The sequence below is a fragment of the Dipodomys merriami genome, unplaced genomic scaffold (genome assembly GCF_024711535.1).
Source record: "Dipodomys merriami isolate MVZ:Mamm:240054 unplaced genomic scaffold, mDipMer1.0.p SCAF_3, whole genome shotgun sequence".
In the NCBI taxonomy this organism is placed as follows: domain Eukaryota; kingdom Metazoa; phylum Chordata; class Mammalia; order Rodentia; family Heteromyidae; genus Dipodomys; species Dipodomys merriami.
The window spans coordinates 48,224,247-48,230,847 of NW_027204492.1; the positions used below are offsets into that span (position 1 = coordinate 48,224,247).

At 39.1% G+C, this 6,601-nt stretch overlaps 1 pseudogene; it reads right to left on the reverse strand.

The window, feature by feature from the left end:
- Positions 1-625: 625 nt before the first annotated feature.
- Positions 626-5,983, reverse strand: LOC138839787 (transmembrane emp24 domain-containing protein 2 pseudogene; annotated as a pseudogene).
- Positions 5,984-6,601: the final 618 nt, after the last annotated feature.

Here is a 6,601-nt window from a genome sequence, read left to right on the forward strand (position 1 = left end):
ATCAGAAAGAATGACATTGCCCCATTTGTTAGGAAATGGAGAGACTTGGAAAAAATTATATTAAGTGAAGTAAGCCAGGCCTAAAGAAACATAGGCCCCATGGTTTCCCTTATTTGCAATAACTAGTATATGTCTGAGACAAGCAGAAACGATCAGGTAAGTTGACGTTAGGCGAAATGTACCCCAAGATAAGGACTCAAATATTTTTTCTTTCTTGCTATTGTGTCTAACATATTTATAAGATATTTCTTTGTTGCTTAGTATGTCCCTCCCCCACCGTATAACCCCTGTTTTCACTGTATTTGATGTTGTTATAATTTGTGGATGGGAAGGGAAAAAATTGTTTAAATAGGGATACACTTTGATTCATTGCAACAATGAGATGTACAAGTCGTTATGTAGAAAACTGAATTTTACAAATTTGGCACGGGGTGGGTTGGGGTGTGGGCAGGTGGGGGGGGAGATGGCATTGGATGGTAAGGGGAAACGAAGGACGATGCAATGCAACAATGCTTGATTAGAAATGTATTCATTACTTTGCTCATGTAATTGTAACCCCTCTGTATGGTATTTTCACATTTAAAAGAATTAAAAGAAAATAACTAAGAAAATAATGACATTATTTTTACCAAGGTTTTTGGTAAAAAAGTGAGTTATGTGTTGGGATCACCAGGAAAAGGCCTTTAAACAAGCTTCTGGAATTTAAAACAAACAAACAAGAAAACCTCTTCAGGTATCAGATCTGTCCCAATGTCATGGAAACTAGAACAAGAGCTCAAAGAAAGACAAGAGGGCCATTCTGTTGTTTGTGTTCTCGTTTACGGCTTTGTGCATTCTCTCCTGGACTTCCATGTACTCTTGTTCATGCTTTACAGCTGCCATCGCCACAGCCAGCTCATTCATCATTTCTTGTAAGTTGTTCTGAGGAGCCTCCATCTCCATTTCTTGTCTTCGGGATCCTCCCTGATCTCCGTAGTGGACATCACTATTTTTGGAGTCATGGTAGACATTCTATTACTGAAACCACACTTGTACATTCCATCAATGTGCGTAGCAAACGTGTACTTCCCGCTGGATTCTTGGTCTCCTTTATCAACATCTTTATTATCATCCTGTGATTTCCACTTTTATGTCGAGGAAGTCTCCCTCCACTGTCTCGAAGATGAGGCCAAGCTTGGTGCCCATGGTGACCCGCTCGAAGAAGCACTTCTGGGTGTGCGTCTCCATGTTGATGAAGTAGCTCTAGGCTGTGGCCAGGAGGGCCGCCAGGAGCACCAGGAGCTCTTCTGGGGCATCACCATGGTGGGGCAAGGTGCAGAGCCAGGATCAAGACACAGCTTCGACAGCCATCCTGCCTCCACCTCGGTGAGTGTGATTTATAGTTCTACATTCTTGCAGCACTTTTTGCTGTATTTCGAATTGTTTTTACTTAACTCGTGTAGTAGTATATAACTTTTATTTACAATTTTTTAAAGTATGGATTGGAAATCTTTTCATATACTTATTTTCAATCTATGTATCTTCTTTCATCATTTGCTCAAACTTTTTTTAAAAAAATTGGTGCTGGTACCATGTTTTGAGCTCTTGTTTAGCTTTATTTGCTTCTGGATCATGCTCTACCATTTGAGCCACACCTTTAGTAGGGCATTTTTCTGGTTAATTTTAAATAGAGACTTATGGACTTTTCTGAGTGTGCTGGGTATGAAACAGTGTGATTCTCAGATCTCAACCACTTGATTAGTGGAAGCCCTGGGTCTCCAGCTTCTTTGTTTATTCCTATTTTGGTTATTTATCTTCTCATTGATCAGTTTTAACAGTTTTTTTATGTATTTTTGGATACTAGACCATCATTATCAAATCTTGTTTACAAATACTTTATTGTGATTTGTGGCTTGTCTTTTCTGTCACTTACCAGTCTGTTTCAGAGCAGATTTCTAATTATTTTTTCGTGTTGGTCCTGGGGCTTGAATACAGGGATGAGGCTCTCTCTTCTCTCGCTTAAGGCTAGTGCTCTACCACTTGAGCCACAGCTCCACTTCTGACTTTTTTAGTAGTTTATTGGAGATAAGAGTCCATGGATTTTGCAACCCAGGCTAGCCTCCTGAGTAGCCAAGATTACAGGTATAAGCCACCGGTGCCTGGCAAGGATTATATTTTGTTGGAAATATTATCCTTATTTAATTGCTTGGCATATCTGTTTTTCCAGCTACTTAGTGTACAGAAGTAGGAAGATCTCAGTTGAAGTTTAGTCTGGGGAATAGTATGAGTTATCTGGAAAACAAACTGAAAAGGAATTGATTGGGTGTGCTTCTCAAAGGGTAGAACTCTTGAATACTTGCCTAATAAGTCCCTGAGTTCAATTCCCAGAGCCAGAAAAAAAATACTGAACGTACCTATTCATCTACATGAAAGACCTCATTTTTAGATATGTAGATTTTTCTTTTTTTACCATCACAGTTTGCACATTCTGCTTATACATATGGTTCATTTTATATTACATTTATACCTGTGTTTCATTTGTTTTGCACTAATACAAATAAATTTTAATTTATAATTGGAATTTTCATATTAACTTTATGTCCTAAAACTTGATTATAGTCACTCAGTCTGGGAGATTTTGTCATTGATATTTTGGGATTCTTTTACATTAAAAAAATCATGTCATCTAAAAATAAAAGTATGCTTACATTTTTTTCCAAATATGTATACCATTTATTTTCTTCACATGTCTTATTGCATTAGTTAGGACTTCAAATGTGACTTTATGAGGACTTGTGACAGAATATTTTTGCCTTGCTCCAGTTGTAAAGTTGCTTCATTTTGTTACCATTTAGAATGATGTTACGACCCAAATGCTTAGTGCATAGGACCATATATAGTAAAGAATATCAATATCAACTCCAATATATGGAAACAAGAGGCTCTTATTAGACCCTGTATGTAGTTTGTTCTTTTTTTTTTCTCTTAGTTTTCTGTGCCTTGTGTCTTGTACGTAAGATTATTCAAAATGTGGAAGGGAAAGGGAATCACAGAAACAGCAGGACAAAGGATCAACCAAAACAGCATTGATATTCACTGGACACTTTGTTCTATATTAACATTTCAACTTTGTGGGGGAGGGGAATAGAGAGGGATAAGTGGAAGATAATGAGGGATGGGGTAACAATGATTAAAAACAAATGTACTCATTACTTTATGTAACTATAACCCCCCTCATTAACTTTTCAATAAAAATAAAATACAATTTAAAAAATAAATAAAATATTGTTAAATATGGAAAAAAAGAATGATGTTATGAGCTGGGCATTGGTGGCTCATGCCTATAATTCTAGCTACTCAAGAAGCAGAGATCAAAGGATCACAGTTTGAAGCCAGTCTGGGCAGCAAAGTCCCCATGAGATTCTTACCTCCAATTAACAACCAGATAACCAGAAGTGGTGTTGTGGTTCAAAATGGTTGAGTGTTAGTCTTGAGTGAAAAAGCTCAGGAACAATACCCAGGCCCTGAGTTCAAGCCCTACGACTGACCAAAAAACCCCAAATCATGTTATGAAGAGAAGTGGGGAAGAATGCAGTCATAAAATCCAATGAATATCCTTTAGAATTAAGAAAATTTAGGGGGCTGGGAAGGTGGCTCAGTGGTAGAACACTTGCATTGCATGCATGAGGCCCTGGGTTCGATTCCTCTGCACCACATAAGCAAAAAGAAAAAAGTCAGAAGTGGCGCTGTGGGTCAAGTGGTAGAGAGCTAGCCTTGAGCTGAAGAGCTGAGGGACAGCGCCCAGGCCCAGAGTTCAGGACCCACGACCGGACCCCCCCCCCCAAAAAAAAGAAAAATAATTAAGAAAATTTAGGGAAGGCATGGGTTGGGAGGGATGTAGGAGAATGATAAAAGGGCTGACAGTAGTAAAGATTCATTGTATTCATAAACTGCTTGTTGAATATCAACTCCTATGTACTACTGAAAGATAATGAAAATTTTTAAATAAAAATATGATGTTAACGTAGTACAGTTGTGAAAGCTCCAGCCCAGAAGACCACACAGACACTAAGTCATGTACAGCAAAGTTTATTGTCAGCAAGCTGACAAGACTGTGCCTTTCAGGCTGAGTGCAAGCTTGTCTTTGTACAAAGGGGCTATCTTTTTTGAGAATCACAAAAGAGGGGGATGTGGTGATGAGGCTAGGTTCTGGGTAGAGTTGAGGTCTAACAACAACAGATGCTGGAGGGGATGTGGACAGAAAGGAACCTTACTTCATTGTTGGTGGGAATGTAAACTTGTTCAACCACTTTGGAAAGCAGTATGGAGGTTCCTCAAAAGACTTCACATAGATCTCCCCTATGATCCAGCAATCCCACTTTTGGGCATTTACCCAAATGTTTACAAACAAGACCACACTAAAGCTACCAGCACAACTATGTTTATTGCATCATTATTTACCATAGCTAAGATATGGAACCAACCCAGATGCCCCTCAGTAGATGAATGGATCAAGAAAATGTGGTATATATACACAATGGAATTCTATGCCTCCATCAGAAAGAATGACATTTCCCCATTTGTTAGGAAATGGAAAGGTTTGGAAAAAATTATATTAAGTGAAGTAAGCCAGGCCCAAAGAAGCATAGGTCCCATGGTTTCCCTTATTTGCAATATCTAGTATAGGTATGAGTCAAGCGGAAAAGGTCAGATAATGTGATGTTAGGAAAATAAACCCTTAAATATGTATTTTAATGTTTTCGTTTCTTTCATGCATGTGTTTCTAACGCATTTATAAGATTATTTCTTTGTTGCTTTGTATGTCCCTCCCCCACAGTGTAACCCCCGCTTTCACTATATTTGATGTCAGTATAACATGTGGAGGAGATGGAGACAAACAAGTCGTTTAAGGATTCAGGTGGACCTGTTGCAACAATGAGAAGTACAAAATGTCATGTCAAAACCAACTTTACAATGTCGGTGTGGGGGGGGAGGGGGGTATAATTGGGTGGGGGGAGGGGGGAGGCTGGGAAGGGAGGTGAAGGGTAAACAAAGGAGGAGGCTGCAATGCTTGGTAAGAAATGTATGCATTATCCTGCCCATGTAATTGTAGCCCATCTGTACAGTATGTTCTCAAATAAAATAAAATAAAATTAAAAAAAAAAGGGGCTATCTTTGTAGGGACAAGGGCTACAAATGGAAAATTCCACTAAGAGCACGGAATACTCTGCAGTTGCAGCTGGGGCCAAAGACAGCACGTAGTTAGGGAAGGGTTATTTATTGCAACAATGTGTTTTGGTCTGGGTGGAAGGCATTCTGCTGCTGTAGATGGAGACTTTAAGGTGCAGGGGTGGGAGTTATCAATTTCAGTCAGGTCCTGTCTGGTCACCTGATTTCAATAAAAGGGCTGAGGAACTAAGGTGGAGGCTGTTAAGTCAAAATGTGGGACATACTAGGAATTTGTGAATGTTCTTTATCAACATCAGTATACTAAGTATTCTGAAAATGCTTGTACTAAGAAGTACCAAAACCTCACCTGAACCCACAAATGAACTAAATATTGGAGAAAGCTTTAGCGTCCCTTCCTCTTCATTTTTCATCTTTCTTTTTTCGGTGTCTTTCTGTCTCTCTCCTTTCATCACCTTTAATATCAACAACAGGGCTAATCCATAACAGGGACAAGGGACTATTTTAAAGAAAGTGTAGAGTCTTGTTGGGATCTCCACCTTCCTCCCAATGAGAATAGCTACTCATGAAACTGCTGTTATACCCTAGAGGAGGAGTGATCATTTCATGGTAACTAAATTGTTCTCTTCAAGTAATGATGGTGATAACAACTTCTGTAATCTTTGACAAAATTGGAACTAAGGTAGTGATCAACCAAGCCACATTTTGCCTGAGACTACTTAATTATACATACCTCTCACTCCCATTCCAATTCTTTTCCTAAACCCAAAGCTGATGTCAGTACCTTGAACTGAAATTTTTCTCCTTCTTCCCGCATGGGTGTGATGTGTTTCTAAATCTCTTTTTCCCTCCACTCTAACCACTATTCAGTTCTTTTTTTTTTTTTGTAATAGGGCTTCAACTCAGGACCTGAGCTCTGTCCCTGAGCTCCTGTCTCAAGGCTAGTGATCTACCACTTTGAGCCACAGCATCACTTCTGGTTTTCTGGAGGTTAATTGGAGATAAGAAATGATATTTTTCTTTCATGCGATTGTTTCTAACACATTTATAAGATTATTTCTTTGTTGCTTTGTATGTCCCTCCCCCACAGTATGACCCCTGCTTTCACTGTATTTGATGTCAGTATAATTTGTGGAGGGGAAGGGGAAAAACAAGTCGTTTAAATAGGGATACAGGTGGACACATTGCAACAATGAGAAGTACAAGTCGTTATATCGAAAACGAACTTTACAACTTTGGTGGGGGGGGGCGGGGAGGATTGGGTGGGGGGGTGGGGGGGATGGTAAGGGATGGGAAGGGGAAACAAAAGAGGAGGCTACAATGCTTGATAAGAAATGTACTCATTATCTGGCCCATGTAATTGTAACCCCTCTGTACAGTATTTTCACAATAAAAAAATAAAAATTAAAAAAAAAGAATCTCATGGACTGTCCTT